The sequence below is a fragment of the Schistocerca gregaria genome, chromosome 3 (assembly GCF_023897955.1).
Source record: "Schistocerca gregaria isolate iqSchGreg1 chromosome 3, iqSchGreg1.2, whole genome shotgun sequence".
Taxonomy (NCBI): Eukaryota; Metazoa; Arthropoda; class Insecta; order Orthoptera; family Acrididae; genus Schistocerca; species Schistocerca gregaria.
The window spans coordinates 3,491,224-3,516,541 of NC_064922.1; positions in this window are offsets into that span (position 1 = coordinate 3,491,224).

The window sequence follows — 25,318 nt, forward strand, 5'->3', positions numbered from 1 at the left end:
TACAACAGTCACCATGCGCACTTTCCTTCATGGGAGTAATGTCTCAAACAGTTTACGCTTTGTTCGTTCCCTGGAAGACCAGTAGTAGTTTCCGATGCACATCTGGAGGCATTCTGTAATCTGTGGACCTTCAAAAAGTTGATGAAACACTGAAATTGCGTCGGGATTGAATACAACAGTCACCATGCGCACTTTCCTCCATGGGAGTAATGTCTGAAACAGTCTACGCTTTGATCGTTCCCTGCAAGACCAGTAGTAGTTTCCGATGCACATCTGGAGGCATTCTGTAATCTGTGGACCTTCAAAGTGTTGATGAAACACAGAAGTTGCCTCGGGATTGAATCAACTGTCATCATTGCCATTTTCCTCCATGGGGGTATTGTCTCAAACAGTTTACGTTCTCATCGTTCCCTGGAAGACCAGTAATAGTTTCCGATGAACATCTTGGGGCCTTCTTTAATGTGTGGACTATCAGAATGTTGTTGAAACACATAAAATGCATCGGGATTGAATACAACTGACATCATGCGCACTTTCATCCATGGGAGTAATGTCTCAAACAGTCTACGCTTTGATCGTTCCCTGCAAGACCAGTAGCAGTTTCCGATGCACATCTTGGGGCCTTCAGTAATGTGTGGACTATCAGAGTGTTGATGAAACACAGAAATTGCATCGGGATTGAATACAACAGTCACCATGCGCACTTTCCTCCATGGGAGTAATGTCTCAAACAGTTTACGATTTGATCGCTCCCTGGAAGACCAGTAGTAGTTTCCGTTGCACATCTGGAGGCATTCTGTAATTGTGGACCTTCAAAGTGTTGTTGAAATACAGAAATTGCTGTGGGATTGAATACAACAGTCACCATGCGCACTTTCTTCCATGGGAGTAATGTCTCAAACACTCTACGCTTTGATCGTTTCCTGGAAGACCAGTAGTAGTTTCCGATGCACATCTGGAGGCATTCTGTAATCTGTGGACCTTCAAAGTGTTGATGAAACACAGAAATCGCCTCGGGATTGAATACAACAGTTATCATGCGCATTTTCCTCCATGGGAGTAATGTCTCAAACAGTTTACGCATTCATCGTTCCCTGGAAGACCAGTAGTAGTTTCCGATGAACATCTGGGGGCATTCTGTAATGTGTGGACTATCAGAGTATTGTTGAAACACATAAATTGCATCGGGATTGAATACAACAGTCACCATGCGCACTTCCCTCCTTGGGAGTAATGTCTCAAACAGTCTACGCTTTGATCGATTCCTGGAAGACCAGTAGTAGTTTCCGATGCACATCTGCAGGCACTCTGTAATCTGTGGACCTTCAAAGTGTTGATGAAACACATAAACTGCATCGGGATTGAATACAACAGTCACCAAGCGCACTTTCCTCTATGGGAGTAATGTCTCAAACAGCCTACGCTCGGATCGTTCCCTGCAAGACCAGTAGTAGTTTCCGATGCACATCCGTTGTCTTTCTGTAATCTGTGGACTATCAGAATGTTGATGAAACACAGAAATTGCATCGGGATTGAATACAACAGTCACCATGCGTACTTTCATCCATGGGAGTAATGTCTCAAACAGTCTACGCTTTGATCGTTCCCTGGAAGACCAGTAATAGTTTCCGATGCACATCTGGAGGCATTCTGTAATCTGTGGACCTTCAAAGTGTTGATGAAACACAGAAATCGCCTCGGGATTGAATACAACAGTCATCATGCGCATTTTCCTCCATGGGAGTAATGTCTCAAACAGTTTACGCATTCATCGTTCCCTGGAAGACCAGTAGTAGTTTCCGATGAACATCTGGGGGCATTCTGTAATGTGTGGACTATCAGAGTGTTGTTGAAACACATAAATTGCATCGGGATTGAATACAACAGTCACCATGCGCACTTTCCTCCATGGGAGTAATGTCCCAAACAGTCTACGCTTTGATCGATTCCTGGAAGACCAGTAGTAGTTTCCGATGCACATCTGCAGGCACTCTGTAATCTGTGGACCTTCAAAGTGTTGATGAAACACAGAAATTTCTGTGGGATGAATACAACAGTCACCATGCTCACTTTCCTCCATGGGAGTAATGTCTCAAACAGTTTAGGCATTCATCCTTCCCTGGAGGACCATTAGTAGTTTCCGATGAACAACTGGGGGCATTCTGTAATGTGTGGACTATAAGAGTGTTGATGAAACACAGAAATTGCAATGGGATTGAATACAACAGTCACCATGCGCACTTTCATCCATGGGAGTAATGTCTCAAACACTCTATGCTTTGATCGTTCCCTGCAAGACCAGTAGCAGTTTCCGATGCACATCTTGGGGCCTTCAGTAATGTGTGGACTATCAGAGTGTTGATGAAACACAGAAATTGCATTGGGATTGAATACAACAGTCATCATGCGCACTTTGCTCCATGGGAGTAATGTCTCAAAGAGTTTTCGCTTTGATCGTTCCCTGGAAGACCAGTAGTAGTTTCCGATGCACACCTGGGGGCCTTCTGTATTGTGTGGACTATCAGAGTGTTGATGAAACACAGATAATGCATCGGGACCTTCAAAGTGTTGATGAAACACAGAAATTGCCGCGGGATTGAATATAACAGTCACCAAGCGCACTTTCTTCTATGGGAGTAATGTCTCAAACACTCTACAATTTCATCGTTCCCTGGAAGACCAGTAGTAGTTTCCGATGCACCTCTCGAGGCAGTCTGTAACCTGTGGACCTTCAAAGTGTTGATGAAACACTGAAATTGCATCGGGAATGAATACAACAGTCATCATGCGCACTTTCCTCCATGGGAGTAATGTCTCAAAAAGCCTACGCCAGGATCGTTCCCTGCAAGACCAGTAGTAGTTTCCGATGCACATCCGTTGTCTTTCTGTAATCTGTGGACTATCAGAATGTTGATGAAACACAGAAATTGCATCGGGATTGAATACAACAGTCATCATGCGTACTTTCATCCATGGGAGTAATGTCTCAAACAGTCTACGCTTTGATCGTTCCCTGCAAGACCAGTGGTAGTTTGCGATGCACATCTTGGGCCTTCTGTAATGTGTGGACAATCAGAGTGTTGATGAAACACAAAAATTGCATCGAGATTGAATACAACAGTCACCATGCGCAACTCTCCTCCATGGGAGTAATGTCTCAAACAGTTTACGCTCTCATCGTTCCCTGGAAGACCAGTAGTAGTTTCCGATGCACATCTGGAGGCATTCTGTAATCTGTGGACCTTCAAAAAGTTGATGAAACACTGAAATTGCATCGGGATTGAATACAACAGTCACCATGCGCACTTTCCTCCAAGGGAGTAATGTCTGAAACAGTCTACGCTTTGATCGTTCCCTGCAAGACCAGTAGTAGTTTCCGATGCACATCTGGAGGCATTCTGTAATCTATGGACCTTCAAAGTGTTGATGAAACACAGAAATCGCCTCGGGATTGAATAGAACAGTCATCATGCGCATTTTCCTCCATGGGAGTAATGTCTCAAACAGTTTACGCATTCATCGTTCCCTGGAAGACCAGTAGTAGTTTCCGATGAACATCTGGGGGCATTCTGTAATGTGTCTACTATCAGAGTGTTGTTGAAACACATAACTTGCATCGGGATTGAATACAACAGTCACCATGCGCACTTTCCTCCATGGGAGTAATGTCTCAAACGGTCTACGCTTTGATCGATTCCTGGAAGACCAGTAGTAGTTTCCGATGCACATCTGCAGGCACTCTGTAATCTGTGGACCTTCAAAGTGTTGATGAAACACAGAAATTTCTGTGGGATTGAATACAACAGTCACCATGCGCACTTTCCTCCATGGGAGTAATGTCTCAAACACTCTACGCTTTGATCGTTTCCTGGAAGACCAGTAGTAGTTTCCGATGCACATCTTGAGGCATTCTGTAATCTGTGGACTATCAGAGTGTTGATGAAACACAGAAATTGCATCGGGATTGAATACAACAGTCACCATGCTCACTTTCCTCCATGGGAGTAATGTCTTATACAGGCTACGCTTTGATCGTTCCTGCAAGACCAGTATTAGTTTCCGATGCACATCTGGAGGCATTCTGTAATCTGGGGACTATCAGAGTGTTGATGAAACACAGAAATTGCAACGGGATTGAATACAACAGTCACCATGCGCACTTTCCGCCACGAGAGTAAAGTCTCAAACAGTTTACGCTTTCATCGTTCCCTGGAAGACCAGTAGTAGTTTCCGAAGCATATCTGGGAGCATTCTGTAATCTGTGGACTATCAGAGTGGTGATGAAACACAGAAATTGCATCGGGATTGTATACAACAGTCAATATGCTCACTTTCCTCAATGGGAGTAATGTCTTATACAGTCTACGCTTTGATCGTTCCCTGCAAGACCAGTAGTAGTTTCCGATGCACATCTGGATTCATTCTGTAATTTGTGGACCTTCAAAGTGTTGATAACACACAGAAATTGACTCGGGATTGAATACAACAGTCATCATGCGCATTTTCCTCCATGGGAGTAATGTCTCAAACAGTTTACGCATTCATCGTTCCCTGGAGGACCATTAGTAGTTTCTGATGAACAACTGGGGGCATTCTGTAATGTGTGGACTATAAGAGTGTTGATGAAACACAGAAATTGCAATGGGATTGAATACAACAGTCACCATGAGCACTTTCATCCATGGGAGTAATGTCTCAAACAGTCTACGCTTTGATCGTTCCCTGCAAGACCAGTAGCAGTTTCCGATGCACATCTTGGGGCCTTCAGTAATGTGTGGACTATCAGAGTGTTGATGAAACACACAAATTGCATCGGGATTGAATACAACTGTCACCATGCGCACTTTGCTCCATGGGAGTAATGTCTCAAAGAGTTTTCGCTTTGATCGTTCCCTGGAAGACCAGTAGTAGTTTCCGATGCACACCTGCGGACCTTCTGTAATGTGTGGACTATCAGAGTGTTGATGAAACACAGAAAATGCATCGGGACCTTCAAAGTGTTGATGAAACACAGAAATTGCCGAGGGGTTGAATATAACAGTCACCAAGCGCACTTTCCTCTATGGGAGTAATGTCTCAAACACTCTACAATTTCATCGTTCCCTGGAAGACCAGTAGTAGTTTCCGATGCACATCCGTTGTCTTTCTGTAATCTGTGGACTATCTGAATGTTGATGAAACACAGAGATTGCATCGGGATTGAATACAACAGTCACCATGCGCAACTTTCCTCCATGGGAGTAATGTCTCAAACAGTTTACGCTTTCATCGTTCCCTGGAAGACCAGTAGTAGTTTCCGATGCATATCTGGAGGCATTCTGTAATCTGTGGACCTTCAAAGTGTTATAAAACACAGAAATCGCCTCGGGATTGAATACAACAGTTATCATGCGCATTTTCCTCCATGGGAGTAATGTCTCAAACAGTTTACGCATTCATCGTTCCCTGGAAGACCAGTAGTAGTTTCCGATGAACATCTGGGGGCATTCTGTAATGTGTGGACTATCAGAGTGTTGTTGAAACACATAAAATGCATCGGGATTGAATACAAGAATCACCATGCGCACTTTCCTCCATGGGAGTAATGTCTCAAACAGTCTACGTTTTGATCGATTCCTGGAAGACCAGTAGTAGTTTCCGACGCACATCTGCAGGCACTCTGTAATCTGTGGACCTTCAAAGTGTTGATGAAACACATAAACTGCATCGGGATTGAATACAACAGTCACCAAGCGCACTTTCCTCTATGGGAGTAATGTCTCAAACAGCCTACGATCGGATCGTTCCCTGCAAGACCAGTAGTAGTTTCCGATGCACATCTGGAGGCATTCTGTAATCTGTGGACCTTCAAAGTGTTATGAAACACAGAAATCGCCTCGGGATTGAATACAACAGTTATCATGCGCATTTTCCTCCATGGGAGTAATGTCTCAAACAGTTTACGCATTCATTGTTCCCTGGAAGACCAGTAGTAGTTTCCGATGAACATCTGGGGGCATTCTGTAATGTGTGGACTATCAGAGTGTTGTTGAAACACATAAAATGCATCGGGATTGAATACAAGAATCACCATGCGTACTTTCATCCATGGGAGTAATGTCTCAAACAGACTACGCTTTGATCGTTCCCTGCAAGACCAGTAGTAGTTTGCGATGCACATCTTGGGCCTTCTGTAATGTGTGGACAATCAGAGTGTTGATGAAACACAGAAATTGCATCGGGATTGAATACAACAGTCACCATGCGCAACTTTCCTTCATGGGAGTAATGTCTCAAACAGTTTACGCTTTCATCGTTCCCTGGAAGACCAGTAGTAGTTTCCGATGCACATCTGGAGGCATTCTGTAATCTGTGGACTTTCAAAAAGTTGATGAAACACTGAAATTGCATCGGGATTGAATACAACTGTCACCATGCGCACTTTCCTCCATGGGAGTAATGTCTGAAACAGTCTACGCTTTGATCGTTCCCTGCAAGACCAGTAGTAGTTTCCGATGCACATCTGTAGGCATTCTGTAATCTGTGGACCTTCAAAGTGTTGATGAAACACAGAAGTTGCCTCGGGATTGAATACAACTGTCATCACTGACATTTTCCTCCATGGGGGTAATGTCTCAAACAGTTTACGCATTCATCGTTCCCTGGAAGACCAGTAGTAGTTTCCGATGAACATCTGGGGGCATTCTGTAATGTGTGGACTATCAGAGTGTTGTTGAAACACATAAATTGCATCGGGATTGAATACAACAGTCACCATGCGCACTTTCCTCCATGGGAGTAATGTCTCAAACACTCTACGCTTTGATCGTTTCCTGGAAGACCAGTAGTAGTTTCCGATGCACATCTTGAGGCATTCTGTAATCTGTGGACTATCAGAGTGTTGATGATACACAGAAATTGCATCGGGATTGAATACAACAGTCACCATGCTCACTTTCCTCCATGGGAGTAATGTCTTATACAGGCTACGATGTGATCGTTCCCTGGAAGACCAGTAGTAGTTTCCGATGCACACCTGGGGGCCTTCTGTAATGTTTGGACTATCAGAGTGTTGATGAAACACAGAAATTGCATCGGGACCTTCAAAGTGTTGATGAAACACAGAAATTGCCGCGGGATTGAATATAACAGTCACCAAGCGCACTTTCCTCTATAGGAGTAATGTCTCAAACACTCTACAATTTCATCGTTCCCAGGAAGACCAGTAGCAGTTTCCGATGCACCTCTCGAGGCAGTCTGTATCCTGTGGACCTTCAAAGTGTTGATGAAAAACTGAAATTGCATCGGGAATGAATACAACAGTCATCATGCGCACTTTCCTCCATGGGAGTAATGTCTTAAACAGCCTACGCTAGGATCGTTCCCTGCAAGACCAGTAGTAGTTTCCGATGCACATCCGTTGTCTTTCTGTAATCTGTGGACTATCAGAATGTTGATGAAACACAGATATTGCATCGGGATTGAATACAACAGTCACCATGCGTACTTTCATCCATGGGAGTAATGTCTCAAACAGTCTACGCTTTGATCGTTCCCTGCAAGACCAGAAGTAGTTTGCGATGCACATCTTGGGCCTTTTGTAATGTGTGGACAATCAGAGTGTTGATGAAACACAGAAATTGCATCGGGATTGAATACAACAGTCACCATGCGCAACTTTCCTCCATGGGAGTAATGTCTCAAACAGTCTACGCTTTGATCGATTCCTGGAAGACCAGTAGTACTTTCCGATGCACATCTGGAGGCATTCTGAAATCTGTGGACTATCAGAGTGTTGATGAAACACAGAAATTGCATCGGGATTGTATACAACAGTCACCATGCGCACTTTCCTTCATGGGAGTACTGTCTCAAACAGTTTACGCTTTGTTCGTTCCCTGGAAGACCAGTAGTAGTTTCCGATGCACATTTGGAGGCATTCTGTAATCTGTGGACCTTCAAAAAGTTGATGAAACACTGAAATTGCATCGGGATTGAATACAACAGTCACCATGCGCACTTTATTCCATGGGAGTAATGTCTGAAACAGTCTACGCTTTGATCGTTCCCTACAAGACCTGTAGTAGTTTCCGATGCACATCTGGAGGCATTCTGTAATCTGTGGACCTTCAAAGTGTTGATGAAACACAGAAGTTGCCTCGGGATTGAATACAACTGTCATCATTGCCATTTTCCTCCATGGGGGTAATGTCTCAAACAGTTTACGCTCTCATCGTTCCCTGGAAGACCAGTAGTAGTTTCCGATGAACATCTTGGGGCCTTCTGTAATGTGTGGACTATCAGAATGTTGTTGAAACACATAAATTGCATCGGGATTGAATACAACAGACATCATGCGCACTTTCATCCATGGGAGTAATGTCTCAAGCAGTCTACGCTTTGATCGTTCCCTGCAAGACCAGTAGCAGTTTCCGATGCACATCTTGGGGCCTTCAGTAATATGTGGACTATCTGAGTGTTGATGAAACACAGAAATTGCATCGGGATTGAATACAACAATTACAATGCGCACTTTCCTCCATGGGAGTAATGTCTCAAACAGTTTACACTTTGATCGCTCCCTGGAAGACCAGTAGTAGTTTCCGATGCACATCTTGGGGCATTCTGTAATGTGTGGAATATCAGAGTGTTGATGAAAAACAGAAATTGCATCGGGATTGAACATAACAGTCATCATGCGAACTTTCCTCCATGGGCGTATTGTCTCAAACAGTCTACGCTTTGATCGTTCCCTGCAAGACCAGTAGTAGTTTCCGATGCACATCTGGAGGCGTTCTGTAATTGTGGTACTTCAAAGTGTTGTTGAAATACAGAAATTGCTGTGGGATTGAATACAACAGTCACCATGCGCACTTTCCTCCATGGGAGTAATGTCTCAAACACTCTACGCTTTGATCGTTTCCTGGAAGACCAGTAGTAGTTTCCGATGCACATCTGCAGGCACTCTGTAATCTGTGGACCTTCAAAGTGTTGATGAAACACATAAACCGCATCGGGATTGAATACAACAGTCACCAAGCGCACTTTCCTCTATGGGAGTAATGTCTCAAACAGCCTACGCTCGGATCGTTCCCTGCAAGACCAGTAGTAGTTTCCGATGCACATCCGTTGTCTTTCTGTAATCTGTGGACTATCAGAATGTTGATGAAACACAGAAATTAAATCGGGATTGAATACAACAGTCACCATGCGCACTTTCATACATGTGAGTAATGTCTCAAACAGTCTACGGTTTGATCGTTCCCTGCAAGACCAGTAGTAGTTTCCGATGCACATCTTGGGGCCTTCTGTAATGTGTGGACAATCAGAGTGTTGATGAAACACAGAAATTGCATCGGGATTGAATACAACAGTCACCATGCGCAACTTTCCTCCATGGGAGTAATGTCTCAAACAGTTTACGATTTCATCGTTCCCTGGAAGACCAGTAGTAGTTTCCGACGCATATCTGGAGGCATTCTGTAATCTGTGGACCTTCAAAGTGTTGATGAAACACTGAAATTGCATCGCGATTGAATACAACAGTCACCATTCTCACTTTCCTCCATGGGAGTAATGTCTTATACAGTCTACGCTTTGATCGTTCCCTGCAAGACCAGTAGTAGTTTCCGATGAACATCTGGGGGCCTTCTGTAATGTGTGGACTATCAGAATGTTGTTGAAACACATAAATTGCATCGGGATTGAATACAACAGACATCATGCGCACTTTCATCCATGGGAGTAATGTCTCAAACAGTCTACGCTTTTATCGTTCCCTGCAAGACCAGTAGCAGTTTCCGATGCACATCTTGGGGCCTTCAGTAATGTGTGGACTATCAGAGTGTTGATGAAACACAGAAATTGCATCGGGATTGAATACAACAGTCACCATGCGCACTTTCCTCCATGGGAGTAATGTCTCAAACAGTTTACGCTTTGATCGCTCCCTGGAAGACCAGTAGTAGTTTCCGATGCACATCTTGGGGCATTCTGTAATGTGTGGAATATCAGAGTGTTGATTAAAAACAGAAATTGCATCGGGATTGAACACAACAGTCACCATGCGCACTTTCCTCCATGGGCGTAATGTCTCAAACAGTCTACGCTTTGATCGTTCCCTGCAAGACCAGTAGTAGTTTCCGATGCACATCTGGAGGCATTCTGTAATCTGTGGACCTTCAAAGTGTTGATGAAACACCGAAATTGCATCGGGAATGAATACAACAGTCACCATGCTCACTTTCCTCCATGGGAGTAATGTCTTATACAGGCTACGCTTTGATCGTTCCCTGGAAGACCAGTAGTAGTTTCCGATGCACACCTGGGGGCCTTCTGTAATGTTTGGACTATCAGAGTGTTGATGAAACACAGAAATTGCATCGGGACCTTCAAAGTGTTGATGAACACAGAAATTGCCGCGGGATTGAATATAACAGTCACCAAGCGCACTTTCCTCTATAGGAGTAATGTCTCAAACACTCTACAATTTCATCGTTCTCTGGAAGACCAGTAGTAGTTTCCGATGCACCTCTCGAGACAGTCTGTAACCTGTGGACCTTCAAAGTGTTGATGAAAAACTGAAATTGCATCGGGAATGAATACAACAGTCATCATGCGCACTTTCCTCCATGGGAGTAATGTCTCAAACAGCCTACGCTAGGATCGTTCCCTGCAAGACCAGTAGTAATTTCCGATGCACATCCGTTGTCTTTCTGTAATCTGTGGACTATCAGAATGTTGATGAAACACAGATATTGCATCGGGATTGAATACAACAGTCACCATGCGTACTTTCATCCATGGGAGTAATGTCTCAAACAGTCTACGCTTTGATCGTTCCCTGCAAGACCAGAAGTAGTTTGCGATGCACATCTTGGGCCTTTTGTAATGTGTGGACAATCAGAGTGTTGATGAAACACAGAAATTGCATCGGGATTGAATACAACAGTCACCATGCGCAACTTTCCTCCATGGGAGTAATGTCTCAAACAGTCTACGCTTTGATCGATTCCTGGAAGACCAGTAGTACTTTCCGATGCACATCTGGAGGCATTCTGAAATCTGTGGACTATCAGAGTGTTGATGAAACACAGAAATTGCATCGGGATTGTATACAACAGTCACCATGCGCACTTTCCTTCATGGGAGTACTGTCTCAAACAGTTTACGCTTTGTTCGTTCCCTGGAAGACCAGTAGTAGTTTCCGATGCACATTTGGAGGCATTCTGTAATCTGTGGACCTTCAAAAAGTTGATGAAACACTGAAATTGCATCGGGATTGAATACAACAGTCACCATGCGCACTTTATTCCATGGGAGTAATGTCTGAAACAGTCTACGCTTTGATCGTTCCCTACAAGACCTGTAGTAGTTTCCGATGCACATCTGGAGGCATTCTGTAATCTGTGGACCTTCAAAGTGTTGATGAAACACAGAAGTTGCCTCGGGATTGAATACAACTGTCATCATTGCCATTTTCCTCCATGGGGGTAATGTCTCAAACAGTTTACGCTCTCATCGTTCCCTGGAAGACCAGTAGTAGTTTCCGATGAACATCTTGGGGCCTTCTGTAATGTGTGGACTATCAGAATGTTGTTGAAACACATAAATTGCATCGGGATTGAATACAACAGACATCATGCGCACTTTCATCCATGGGAGTAATGTCTCAAGCAGTCTACGCTTTGATCGTTCCCTGCAAGACCAGTAGCAGTTTCCGATGCACATCTTGGGGCCTTCAGTAATATGTGGACTATCTGAGTGTTGATGAAACACAGAAATTGCATCGGGATTGAATACAACAATTACAATGCGCACTTTCCTCCATGGGAGTAATGTCTCAAACAGTTTACACTTTGATCGCTCCCTGGAAGACCAGTAGTAGTTTCCGATGCACATCTTGGGGCATTCTGTAATGTGTGGAATATCAGAGTGTTGATGAAAAACAGAAATTGCATCGGGATTGAACATAACAGTCATCATGCGAACTTTCCTCCATGGGCGTATTGTCTCAAACAGTCTACGCTTTGATCGTTCCCTGCAAGACCAGTAGTAGTTTCCGATGCACATCTGGAGGCGTTCTGTAATTGTGGTACTTCAAAGTGTTGTTGAAATACAGAAATTGCTGTGGGATTGAATACAACAGTCACCATGCGCACTTTCCTCCATGGGAGTAATGTCTCAAACACTCTACGCTTTGATCGTTTCCTGGAAGACCAGTAGTAGTTTCCGATGCACATCTGCAGGCACTCTGTAATCTGTGGACCTTCAAAGTGTTGATGAAACACATAAACCGCATCGGGATTGAATACAACAGTCACCAAGCGCACTTTCCTCTATGGGAGTAATGTCTCAAACAGCCTACGCTCGGATCGTTCCCTGCAAGACCAGTAGTAGTTTCCGATGCACATCCGTTGTCTTTCTGTAATCTGTGGACTATCAGAATGTTGATGAAACACAGAAATTAAATCGGGATTGAATACAACAGTCACCATGCGCACTTTCATACATGTGAGTAATGTCTCAAACAGTCTACGGTTTGATCGTTCCCTGCAAGACCAGTAGTAGTTTCCGATGCACATCTTGGGGCCTTCTGTAATGTGTGGACAATCAGAGTGTTGATGAAACACAGAAATTGCATCGGGATTGAATACAACAGTCACCATGCGCAACTTTCCTCCATGGGAGTAATGTCTCAAACAGTTTACGATTTCATCGTTCCCTGGAAGACCAGTAGTAGTTTCCGACGCATATCTGGAGGCATTCTGTAATCTGTGGACCTTCAAAGTGTTGATGAAACACTGAAATTGCATCGCGATTGAATACAACAGTCACCATTCTCACTTTCCTCCATGGGAGTAATGTCTTATACAGTCTACGCTTTGATCGTTCCCTGCAAGACCAGTAGTAGTTTCCGATGAACATCTGGGGGCCTTCTGTAATGTGTGGACTATCAGAATGTTGTTGAAACACATAAATTGCATCGGGATTGAATACAACAGACATCATGCGCACTTTCATCCATGGGAGTAATGTCTCAAACAGTCTACGCTTTGATCGTTCCCTGCAAGACCAGTAGCAGTTTCCGATGCACATCTTGGGGCCTTCAGTAATGTGTGGACTATCAGAGTGTTGATGAAACACAGAAATTGCATCGGGATTGAATACAACAGTCACCATGCGCACTTTCCTCCATGGGAGTAATGTCTCAAACAGTTTACGCTTTGATCGCTCCCTGGAAGACCAGTAGTAGTTTCCGATGCACATCTTGGGGCATTCTGTAATGTGTGGAATATCAGAGTGTTGATTAAAAACAGAAATTGCATCGGGATTGAACACAACAGTCACCATGCGCACTTTCCTCCATGGGCGTAATGTCTCAAACAGTCTACGCTTTGATCGTTCCCTGCAAGACCAGTAGTAGTTTCCGATGCACATCTGGAGGCATTCTGTAATCTGTGGACCTTCAAAGTGTTGATGAAACACCGAAATTGCATCGGGAATGAATACAACAGTCACCATGCTCACTTTCCTCCATGGGAGTAATGTCTTATACAGGCTACGCTTTGATCGTTCCCTGGAAGACCAGTAGTAGTTTCCGATGCACACCTGGGGGCCTTCTGTAATGTTTGGACTATCAGAGTGTTGATGAAACACAGAAATTGCATCGGGACCTTCAAAGTGTTGATGAACACAGAAATTGCCGCGGGATTGAATATAACAGTCACCAAGCGCACTTTCCTCTATAGGAGTAATGTCTCAAACACTCTACAATTTCATCGTTCTCTGGAAGACCAGTAGTAGTTTCCGATGCACCTCTCGAGACAGTCTGTAACCTGTGGACCTTCAAAGTGTTGATGAAAAACTGAAATTGCATCGGGAATGAATACAACAGTCATCATGCGCACTTTCCTCCATGGGAGTAATGTCTCAAACAGCCTACGCTAGGATCGTTCCCTGCAAGACCAGTAGTAATTTCCGATGCACATCCGTTGTCTTTCTGTAATCTGTGGACTATCAGAATGTTGATGAAACACAGATATTGCATCGGGATTGAATACAACAGTCACCATGCGTACTTTCATCCATGGGAGTAATGTCTCAAACAGTCTACGCTTTGATCGTTCCCTGCAAGACCAGAAGTAGTTTGCGATGCACATCTTGGGCCTTCTGTAATGTGTGGACAATCAGAGTGTTGATGAAACACAGAAATTGCATCGGGATTGAATACAACAGTCACCATGCGCAACTTTCCTCCATGGGAGTAATGTCTCAAACAGTCTACGCTTTGATCGATTCCTGGAAGACCAGTAGTAGTTTCCGATGCACATCTGGAGGCATTCTGAAATCTGTGGACTATCAGAGTGTTGATGAAACACAGAAATTGCATCGGGATTGTATACAACAGTCACCATGCGCACTTTCCTTCATGGGAGTACTGTCTCAAACAGTTTACGCTTTGTTCGTTCCCTGGAAGACCAGTAGTAGTTTCCAATGCACATTTGGAGGCATTCTGTAATCTGTGGACCTTCAAAAAGTTGATGAAACACTGAAATTGCGTCGGGATTGAATACAACAGTCACCATGCGCACTTTCCTCCACGGGAGTAATGTCTGAAACAGTCTACGCTTTGATCGTTCCCTGCAAGACCAGTAGTAGTTTCCGATGCACATCTGGAGGCATTCTGTAATCTGTGGACCTTCAAAGTGTTGATGAAACACAGAAGTTGCCTCGGGATTGAATCAACTGTCATCATTGCCATTTTCCTCCATGGGGGTAATGTCTCAAACACTCTACGCTTTGATCGTTTCCTGGAAGACCAGTAGTAGTTTCCGATGCACATCTGCAGGCACTCTGTAATCTGTGGACCTTCAAAGTGTTGATGAAACACATAAACCGCATCGGGATTGAATACAACAGTCACCAAGCGCACTTTCCTCTATGGGAGTAATGTCTCAAACAGCCTACGCTCGGATCGTTCCCTGCAAGACCAGTAGTAGTTTCCGATGCACATCCGTTGTCTTTCTGTAATCTGTGGACTATCAGAATGTTGATGAAACACAGAAATTAAATCGGGATTGAATACAACAGTCACCATGCGCACTTTCATACATGTGAGTAATGTCTCAAACAGTCTACGGTTTGATCGTTCCCTGCAAGACCAGTAGTAGTTTCCGATGCACATCTTGGGGCCTTCTGTAATGTGTGGACAATCAGAGTGTTGATGAAAAACAGAAATTGCATCGGGATTGAACATAACAGTCATCATGCGAACTTTCCTCCATGGGCGTATTGTCTCAAACAGTCTACGCTTTGATCGTTCCCTGCAAGACCAGTAGTAGTTTCCGATGCACATCTGGAGGCGTTCTGTAATTGTGGTACTTCAAAGTGTTGTTGAAATACAGAAATTGCTGTGGGATTGAATACAACAGTCACCATGCGCACTTTCCTCCATGGGAGTAATGTCTCAAACACTCTACGCTTTGATCGTTTCCTGGAAGACCAGTAGTAGTTTCCGATGCACATCTGCAGGCACTCTGTAATCTGTGGACCTTCAAAGTGTTGATGAAACACATAAACCGCATCGGGATTGAATACAACAGTCACCAAGCGCACTTTCCTCTATGGGAGTAATGTCTCAAACAGCCTACGCTCGGATCGTTCCCTGCAAGACCAGTAGTAGTTTCCGATGCACATCCGTTGTCTTTCTGTAATCTGTGGACTATCAGAATGTTGATGAAACACAGAAATTAAATCGGGATTGAATACAACAGTCACCATGCGCACTTTCATACATGTGAGTAATGTCTCAAACAGTCTACGGTTTGATCGTTCCCTGCAAGACCAGTAGTAGTTTCCGATGCACATCTTGGGGCCTTCTGTAATGTGTGGACAATCAGAGTGTTGATGAAACACAGAAATTGCATCGGGATTGAATACAACAGTCACCATGCGCAACTTTCCTCCATGGGAGTAATGTCTCAAACAGTTTACGATTTCATCGTTCCCTGGAAGACCAGTAGTAGTTTCCGACGCATATCTGGAGGCATTCTGTAATCTGTGGACCTTCAAAGTGTTGATGAAACACTGAAATTGCATCGCGATTGAATACAACAGTCACCATTCTCACTTTCCTCCATGGGAGTAATGTCTTATACAGTCTACGCTTTGATCGTTCCCTGCAAGACCAGTAGTAGTTTCCGATGAACATCTGGGGGCCTTCTGTAATGTGTGGACTATCAGAATGTTGTTGAAACACATAAATTGCATCGGGATTGAATACAACAGACATCATGCGCACTTTCATCCATGGGAGTAATGTCTCAAACAGTCTACGCTTTGATCGTTCCCTGCAAGACCAGTAGCAGTTTCCGATGCACATCTTGGGGCCTTCAGTAATGTGTGGACTATCAGAGTGTTGATGAAACACAGAAATTGCATCGGGATTGAATACAACAGTCACCATGCGCACTTTCCTCCATGGGAGTAATGTCTCAAACAGTTTACGCTTTGATCGCTCCCTGGAAGACCAGTAGTAGTTTCCGATGCACATCTTGGGGCATTCTGTAATGTGTGGAATATCAGAGTGTTGATTAAAAACAGAAATTGCATCGGGATTGAACACAACAGTCACCATGCGCACTTTCCTCCATGGGCGTAATGTCTCAAACAGTCTACGCTTTGATCGTTCCCTGCAAGACCAGTAGTAGTTTCCGATGCACATCTGGAGGCATTCTGTAATCTGTGGACCTTCAAAGTGTTGATGAAACACCGAAATTGCATCGGGAATGAATACAACAGTCACCATGCTCACTTTCCTCCATGGGAGTAATGTCTTATACAGGCTACGTTTTGATCGTTCCCTGGAAGACCAGTAGTAGTTTCCGATGCACACCTGGGGGCCTTCTGTAATGTTTGGACTATCAGAGTGTTGATGAAACACAGAAATTGCATCGGGACCTTCAAAGTGTTGATGAAACACAGAAATTGCCGCGGGATTGAATATAACAGTCACCAAGCGCACTTTCCTCTATAGGAGTAATGTCTCAAACACTCTACAATTTCATCGTTCCCTGGAAGACCAGTAGTAGTTTCCGATGCACCTCTCGAGACAGTCTGTAACCTGTGGACCTTCAAAGTGTTGATGAAAAACTGAAATTGCATCGGGAATGAATACAACAGTCATCATGCGCACTTTCCTCCATGGGAGTAATGTCTCAAACAGCCTACGCTAGGATCGTTCCCTGCAAGACCAGTAGTAATTTCCGATGCACATCCGTTGTCTTTCTGTAATCTGTGGACTATCAGAATGTTGATGAAACACAGATATTGCATCGGGATTGAATACAACAGTCACCATGCGTACTTTCATCCATGGGAGTAATGTCTCAAACAGTCTACGCTTTGATCGTTCCCTGCAAGACCAGAAGTAGTTTGCGATGCACATCTTGGGCCTTCTGTAATGTGTGGACAATCAGAGTGTTGATGAAACACAGAAATTGCATCGGGATTGAATACAACAGTCACCATGCGCAACTTTCCTCCATGGGAGTAATGTCTCAAACAGTCTACGCTTTGATCGATTCCTGGAAGACCAGTAGTAGTTTCCGATGCACATCTGGAGGCATTCTGAAATCTGTGGACTATCAGAGTGTTGATGAAACACAGAAATTGCATCGGGATTGTATACAACAGTCACCATGCGCACTTTCCTTCATGGGAGTACTGTCTCAAACAGTTTACGCTTTGTTCGTTCCCTGGAAGACCAGTAGTAGTTTCCAATGCACATTTGGAGGCATTCTGTAATCTGTGGACCTTCAAAAAGTTGATGAAACACTGAAATTGCGTCGGGATTGAATACAACAGTCACCATGCGCACTTTCCTCCATGGGAGTAATGTCTGAAACAGTCTACGCTTTGATCGTTCCCTGCAAGACCAGTAGTAGTTTCCGATGCACATCTGGAGGCATTCTGTAATCTGTGGACCTTCAAAGTGTTGATGAAACACAGAAGTTGCCTCGGGATTGAATCAACTGTCATCATTGCCATTTTCCTCCATGGGGGTAATGTCTCAAACAGTTTACGCTCTCATCGTTCCCTGGAAGACCAGTAATAGTTTCCGATGAACATCTTGGGGCCTTCTTTAATGTGTGGACTATCAGAATGTTGTTGAAACACATAAATTGCATCGGGATTGAATACAACTGACATCATGCGCACTTTCATCCATGGGAGTAATGTCTCAAACAGTCTACGCTTTGATCGTTCCCTGCAAGACCAGTAGCAGTTTCCGATGCACATCTTGGGGCCTTCAGTAATGTGTGGACTATCAGAGTGTTGATGAAACACAGAAATTACATCGGGATTGAATACAACAGTCACCATGCGCACTTTCCTCCATGGGAGTAATGTCTCAAACAGTCTACGCTTTGATCGTTCCCTGCAAGACCAGAAGTAGTTTGCGATGCACATCTGGAGGCATTCTGTAATCTGTGGACCTTCAAAGTGTTGATGAAACACAGAAGTTGCCTCGGGATTGAATACAACTGTCATCATTGCCATTTTCCTCCATGGGGGTAATGTCTCAAACAGTTTACGCTCTCATCGTTCCCTGGAAGACCAGTAGTAGTTTCCGATGAACATCTTGGGGCCTTCTGTAATGTGTGGACTATCAGAATGTTGTTGAAACACATAAATTGCATCGGGATTGAATACAACAGACATCATGCGCACTTTCATCCATGGGAGTAATGTCTCAAACAGTCTACGCTTTGATCGTTCCCTGCAAGACCAGTAGCAGTTTCCGATGCACATCTTGGGGCCTTCAGTAATGTGTGGACTATCAGAGTGTTGATGAAACACAGAAATTGCATCGGGATTGAATACAACAATCACCATGCGCACATTCCTCCATGGGAGTAATGTCTCAAACAGTTTACACTTTGATCGCTCCCTGGAAGACCAGTAGTAGTTTCCGATGCACATCTTGGGGCATTCTGTAATGTGTGGAATATCAGAGTGTTGATGAAAAACAGAAATTGCATCGGGATTGAACACAACAGTCATCATGCGAACTTTCCTCCATGGGCGTATTGTCTCAAACAGTCTACGCTTTGATCGTTCCCTGCAAGACCAGTAGTAGTTTCCGATGCACATCTGGAGGCATTCTGTAATTGTGGTCCTTCAAAGTGTTGTTGAAATACAGAAATTGCTGTGGGATTGAATACAACAGTCACCATGCGCACTTTCCTCCATGGGAGTAATGTCTCAAACACTCTACGCTTTGATCGTTTCCTGCAAGACCAGTAGTAGTTTCCGATGCACATCTGCAGGCACTCTGTAATCTGTGGACCTTCAAAGAGTTGATGAAACACATAAACCGCATCGGGATTGAATACAACAGTCACCAAGCGCACTTTCCTCTATGGGAGTAATGTCTCAAACAGCCTACGCTCGGATCGTTCCCTGCAAGACCAGTAGTAGTTTCCGATGCACATCCGTTGTCTTTCTGTAATCTGTGGACTATCAGAATGTTGATGAAACACAGAAATTAAATCGGGATTGAATACAACAGTCACCATGCGCACTTTCATACATGTGAGTAATGTCTCAAACAGTCTACGGTTTGATCGTTCCCTGCAAGACCAGTAGTAGTTTCCGATGCACATCTTGGGGCCTTCTGTAATGTGTGGACAATCAGAGTGTTGATGAAACACAGAAATTGCATCGGGATTGAATACAACAGTCACCATGCGCAACTTTCCTCCATGGGAGTAATGTCTCAAACAGTTTACGTTTTCATCGTTCCCTGGAAGACCAGTAGTAGTTTCCGACGCATATCTGGAGGCATTCTGTAATCTGTGGACCTTCAAAGTGTTGATGAAACACTGAAATTGCATCGCGATTGAATACAACAGTCACCATTCTCACTTTCCTCCATGGGAGTAATGTCTTATACAGTCTACGATTTGATCGTTCCCTGCAAGACCAGTAGTAGTTTCCGATGCACATCCGTTGTCTTTCTGTAATCTGTGGACTATCAGAATGTTGATGAAACACAGAAATTAAATCGGGATTGAATACAACAGTCACCATGCGCACTTTCCTCCATGGGAGTAATGTCTCAAACAGTTTACGCTTTGATCGCTCCCTGGAAGACCAGTAGTAGTTTCCGATGAACATCTGGGGGCATTCTGTAATGTGTGGACTATCAGAGTGTTGTTGAAACACATAAATTGCATCGGGATTAAATACAACAGTCACCATGCGCACTTTCCTCCATGGGAGTAATGTCTCAAACAATCTACGCTTTGATTGATTCCTGGAAGACCAGTAGTAGTTTCCGATGCACATCTGCAGGCATTCTGTAATATGTGGACCTTCAAAGTGTTGATGAAACACTGAAATTGCATCGGGAATGAATTTTCAGTCACCATGCGCACTCACTTCCATGGGAGTAATGTCTCAAACAGCCTACGCTAGGATCGTTCCCTGCAAGACCAGTAGTAGTTTCCGATGCACATCCGTTGTCTTTCTGTAATCTGTGGACTATCAGAATGTTGATGAAACACAGAAATTGCATCGGGATTGAATACAACAGTCACCATGCGCACTTTCATCCATGGGAGTAATGTCTCAAACAGTCTACGCTTTGATCGTTCCCTGCAAGACCAGTAGTAGTTTCAGATGCATATCTGGAGGCATTCTGTAATATGTGGACCTTCAAAGTGTTGATGAAACACTGAAATTGCATCGGGATTGAATACAACAGTCACCATGCGCACTTTCCTCCATGGGAGTATGTATCAAACAGTCTACGATTTTGATCTTTCGATGGAAGACCAGTAGTAGTTTCCGATGCACATCTGGAGGCAATCTGAAATCTGTGGACTATCACAGTGTTGATGAAACACAGAAATTGCATCGGGATTGTATACAACAGTCACCATGCGCACTTTCCTTCATGGGAGTAATGTCTCAAACAGTTTACGCTTTGTTCGTTCCCTGGAAGACCAGTAGTAGTTTCCGATGCACATCTGGGGGCACTCTGTAATGTGTGGACTATCAGAGTGTTGATGATTTACAGAAATTGCATCGGGATTGAATACAACAGTCACCATGTGCACTTTCCTCCATGGGAGTAAAGTCTCAAACAGTTTACGCTTTGATCGTTCCCTGGAAGACCAGTAGTTGTTTCCGATGCCTATCTGGAAGCATTCTGTAATCTGTGGACTATCAGAGTGTTGTTGAAACACATAAATGGCATCGGGTTTGAATACAACAGTCACCATGCGCAATTTTCCTCCATGGGAGTAATGTCACAAACAGTTTACGCTTTGACGATTCCTGGAAGGCCAGTAGTAGTTTCCGATGCACATCTGGAGACATTCTGTAATCTGTGGTCCTTCAAAGTGTTGATGAAAGACAGAAATTGCATCGGGATTGAATATAACAGTCACCATGGTCACTTTCCTCCATGTGAGTAATGTCTCAAACAGTTCACGCTTTGATCGTTCCCTGGAAAACCAGCAGTAGTTTCCGATGCACATCTGGGGGCATTGTGTAATGTGTGGAATATCAGAGCTTTGATGAAACACAGAAATTGCTTCGGGATTAAATACAACGGTCACCATGAGCACTTTCCTCCATGGGAGTAATGTCTCAAACAGTCTACGCTTTGATCGTTCCCTGCAAGACCAGTAGTAGTTTCCGATGCACATCTAGAGGCATTCTGTAATTGTGGACCTTCAAAGTGTTGATGAAGCACAGAAATTGCTGTGGGATTGAATACAACAGTCACCATGCGCACTTTCCTCCATGGGAGTAATGTCTCAAACACTCTACGCTTTGATCGTTTCCTGGAAGACCAGTAGTAGTTTCCGATGCACATCTGGAGGCATTCTGTAATCTGTGGACCTTCAAAGTGCTGATGAAACACCGAAATTGCATTTGGAATGAATACAACATTCACCATGCGCACTTTCCTCCATGGGCGTAATGTCTCAAACAGTCTAAGCTTTGATCGTTCCCTGCAAGACCAGTAGTAGTTCCCGATGCACATCTGGAGGCATTCTGTAATATGTGGACCTTCAAAGTGTTGATGAAATACAGAAATTGCTGTGGGATTGAATACAACAGTCACCATGCGCACTTTCCTCCATGGGAGTAATGTCTCAAACACTCTACGCTTTGATCGTTTCCTGGAAGAACAGTAGTAGTTTCCGATGCACCTCTGGAGGCATTCTGTAATCTGTGGACCTTCAAAGTGTTGATGAAACACAGAAATCGCCTCGGGATTGAATACAACAGTCATCATGCGCATTTTCCTCCATGGGAGTAATGTCTCAAACAGTTTACGCATTCATCGTTCCCTGGAAGACCAGTAGTAGATTCCGATGAACATCTGGGTGCATTCTGTAATGTGTGGAATATCAGAGTGTTGTTGAAACACATAAATTGCATCGGGATTGAATACAACATTCACCATGCGCACTTGCCTCCATGGGAGTAATGTCTCAAACAGTCTACGCTTTGATCGATTCCTGGAAGACCAGTAGTTGTTTCCGATGCACATCTGCAAGCATTCTGTAATCTGTGGACCTTCCAAGTGTTGATGAAACACATAAACTGCATCGGGATTGAATACAACAGTCACCAAGCGCACTTTCCTCTATGGGAGTAATGTCTCAAACACTATACGATTTGATCGTTCCCTGGATGACCAGTAGTAGTTTCCGATGCAACTCTCGAGGCATTCTGTAACCTGTGGACCTTCGAAGTGCTGATGAAACACTGAAATTGCATCGGGAATGAATACAACAGTCACCATGCGCACATTCCTCCATGGGAGTAATGTCTCAAACAGCCTACGCTAGGATCGTTCCCTGCAAGACCAGTAGTAGTTTCCGATGCACGTCCGTTGCTTTTCTGTAATCTGTGGACTATCAGAATGTTGATGAAACACAGAAATTGCATCGGGATTGAATACAACAGTCACCATGCGCACTTTCGTCCATGGGAGTAATGTCTCAAACAGTCTACGCCTTGATCGTTCACTGCAAGACCAGTAGTAGTTTCCGATGCACATCTGGAGGCATTCTGAAACCTGTGGACTCTCAGAGTGTTGATGACACACAGAAATTGCTTCGGGATTGTATACAACAGTCACCATGCGCAGTTTCCTTCATGGGAGTAATGTCTCAAACAGTTTACGCTTTGTTCGTTCCCTGGAAAACCAGTAGTAGTTTCCGATGCACATCTGGGGGCACTCTGTAATGTGTGGACTATCAGAGTGTTGATGAATTACAGAAATTGCATCGGGATTGAATACAACAGTCACCATGTGCACTTTCCTCCATGGGAGTAATGTCTCAAACAGTTTACGCTTTGATCGTTCCCTGGAAGACCAGTAGTAGTTTCCGATGCCTATCTGGAGGCATTCTGTAATCTGTGGACTATCAGTGTGTTGTTGAAACACATAAATGGCATCGGGATTGAATACAACAGTCACCATGCGCAATTTTCCTCCATGGCAGTAATGTCACAAACAGTTTACGCTTTGACGATTCCTGGAAGGCCAGTAGTAGTTTCCGATGTACATCTGGAGACTTTCTGTAATCTGTGGTGCTTCAAAGTGTTGATGAAAGACAGAAATTGAATCGGGATTGAATACAACAGTCACCATGGGCACTTTCCTCCATGGGAGTAATGTATCAAACAGTCTACGCTTTGATCGTTCCCTGGAAGACCAGTAGTAGTTTCCGATGCACATCTGGAGGCATTCTGAAATCTGTGGACTATCAGAGTGTTGATGAAACACAGAAATTGCATTGGGATTGTATACAACAGTCACCATGCGCACTTTCCTCCATGTGAGTAATGTCTCAAACAGTTCACGCTTTGATCGTTCCCTGGAAAACCAGTAGTAGTTTCCGATGCACATCTGGGGGCATTGTGTAATGTGTGGAATATCAGAGCTTTGATGAAACACAGAAAATGCTTCGGGATTAAATACAACGGTCACCATGAGCACTTTCCTCCATGGGAGTAATGTCTCAAACAGTCTACGCTTTGATCGTTCCCTGCAAGACCAGTAGTAGTTTCCGATGCACATCTGGAGGCATTCTGTAATTGTGGACCTTCAAAGTGTTGATGAAGCACAGAAATTGCTGTGGGATTGAATACAACAGTCGCCATGCGCACTTTCCTCCATGGGAGTAATGTCTCAAACACTCTACGCTTTGATCGTTTCCTGGAAGACCAGTAGTAGTTTCCGATGCACATCTGGAGGCATTCTGTAATCTGTGGACCTTCAAAGTGCTGATGAAACACCGAAATTGCATTTGGAATGAATACAACATTCACCATGCGCACTTTCCTCCATGGGCGTAATGTATCAAACAGTCTAAGCTTTGATCGTTCCCTGCAAGACCAGTAGTAGTTCCCGATGCACATCTGGAGGCATTCTGTAATATGTGGACCTTCAAAGTGTTGATGAAATACAGAAATTGCTGTGGGATTGAATACAACAGTCACCATGCGCACTTTCCTCCATGGGAGTAATGTCTCAAATACTCTACGTTTTGATCGTTTCCTGGAAGAACAGTAGTAGTTTCCGATGCACCTTTGGAGGCATTCTGTAATCTATGGACCTTCAAAGTGTTGATGAAACACAGAAATCGCCTCGGGATTGAATACAACAGTCATCATGCGCATTTTCCTCCATGGGAGTAATGTCTCAAACAGTTTAAGCATTCATCGTTCCCTGGAAGACCAGTAGTAGTTTCCGATGAACATCTGGGTGCATTCTGTAATGTGTGGACTATCAGAGTGTTGTTGAAACACATAAATTGCATCGGGATTAAATACAACAGTCACCATGCGCACTTGCTTCCATGGAAGTAATGTCTCAAACAGTCTACGCTTTGATCGATTCCTGGAAGACCAGTAGTAGTTTCCGATGCACATCTGCAAGCATTCTGTAATCTGTGGACCTTCAAAGTGTTGATGAAACACATAAACTGCATCGGGATTGAATACAACAGTCACCAAGCGCACTTTCCTCTATGGGAGTAATGTCTCAAACACTATACGATTTGATCGTTCCCTGGATGACCAGTAGTAGTTTCCGATGCAACTCTCGAGGCATTCTGTAACCTGTGGACCTTCGAAGTGCTGATGAAACACTGAAATTGCATCGGGAATGAATACAACAGTCACCATGCGCACATTCCTCCATGGGAGTAAAGTCTCAAACAGCCTACGCTAGGATCGTTCCCTGCAAGACCAGTAGTAGTTTCCGATGCACGTCCGTTGCTTTTCTGTAATCTGTGGACTA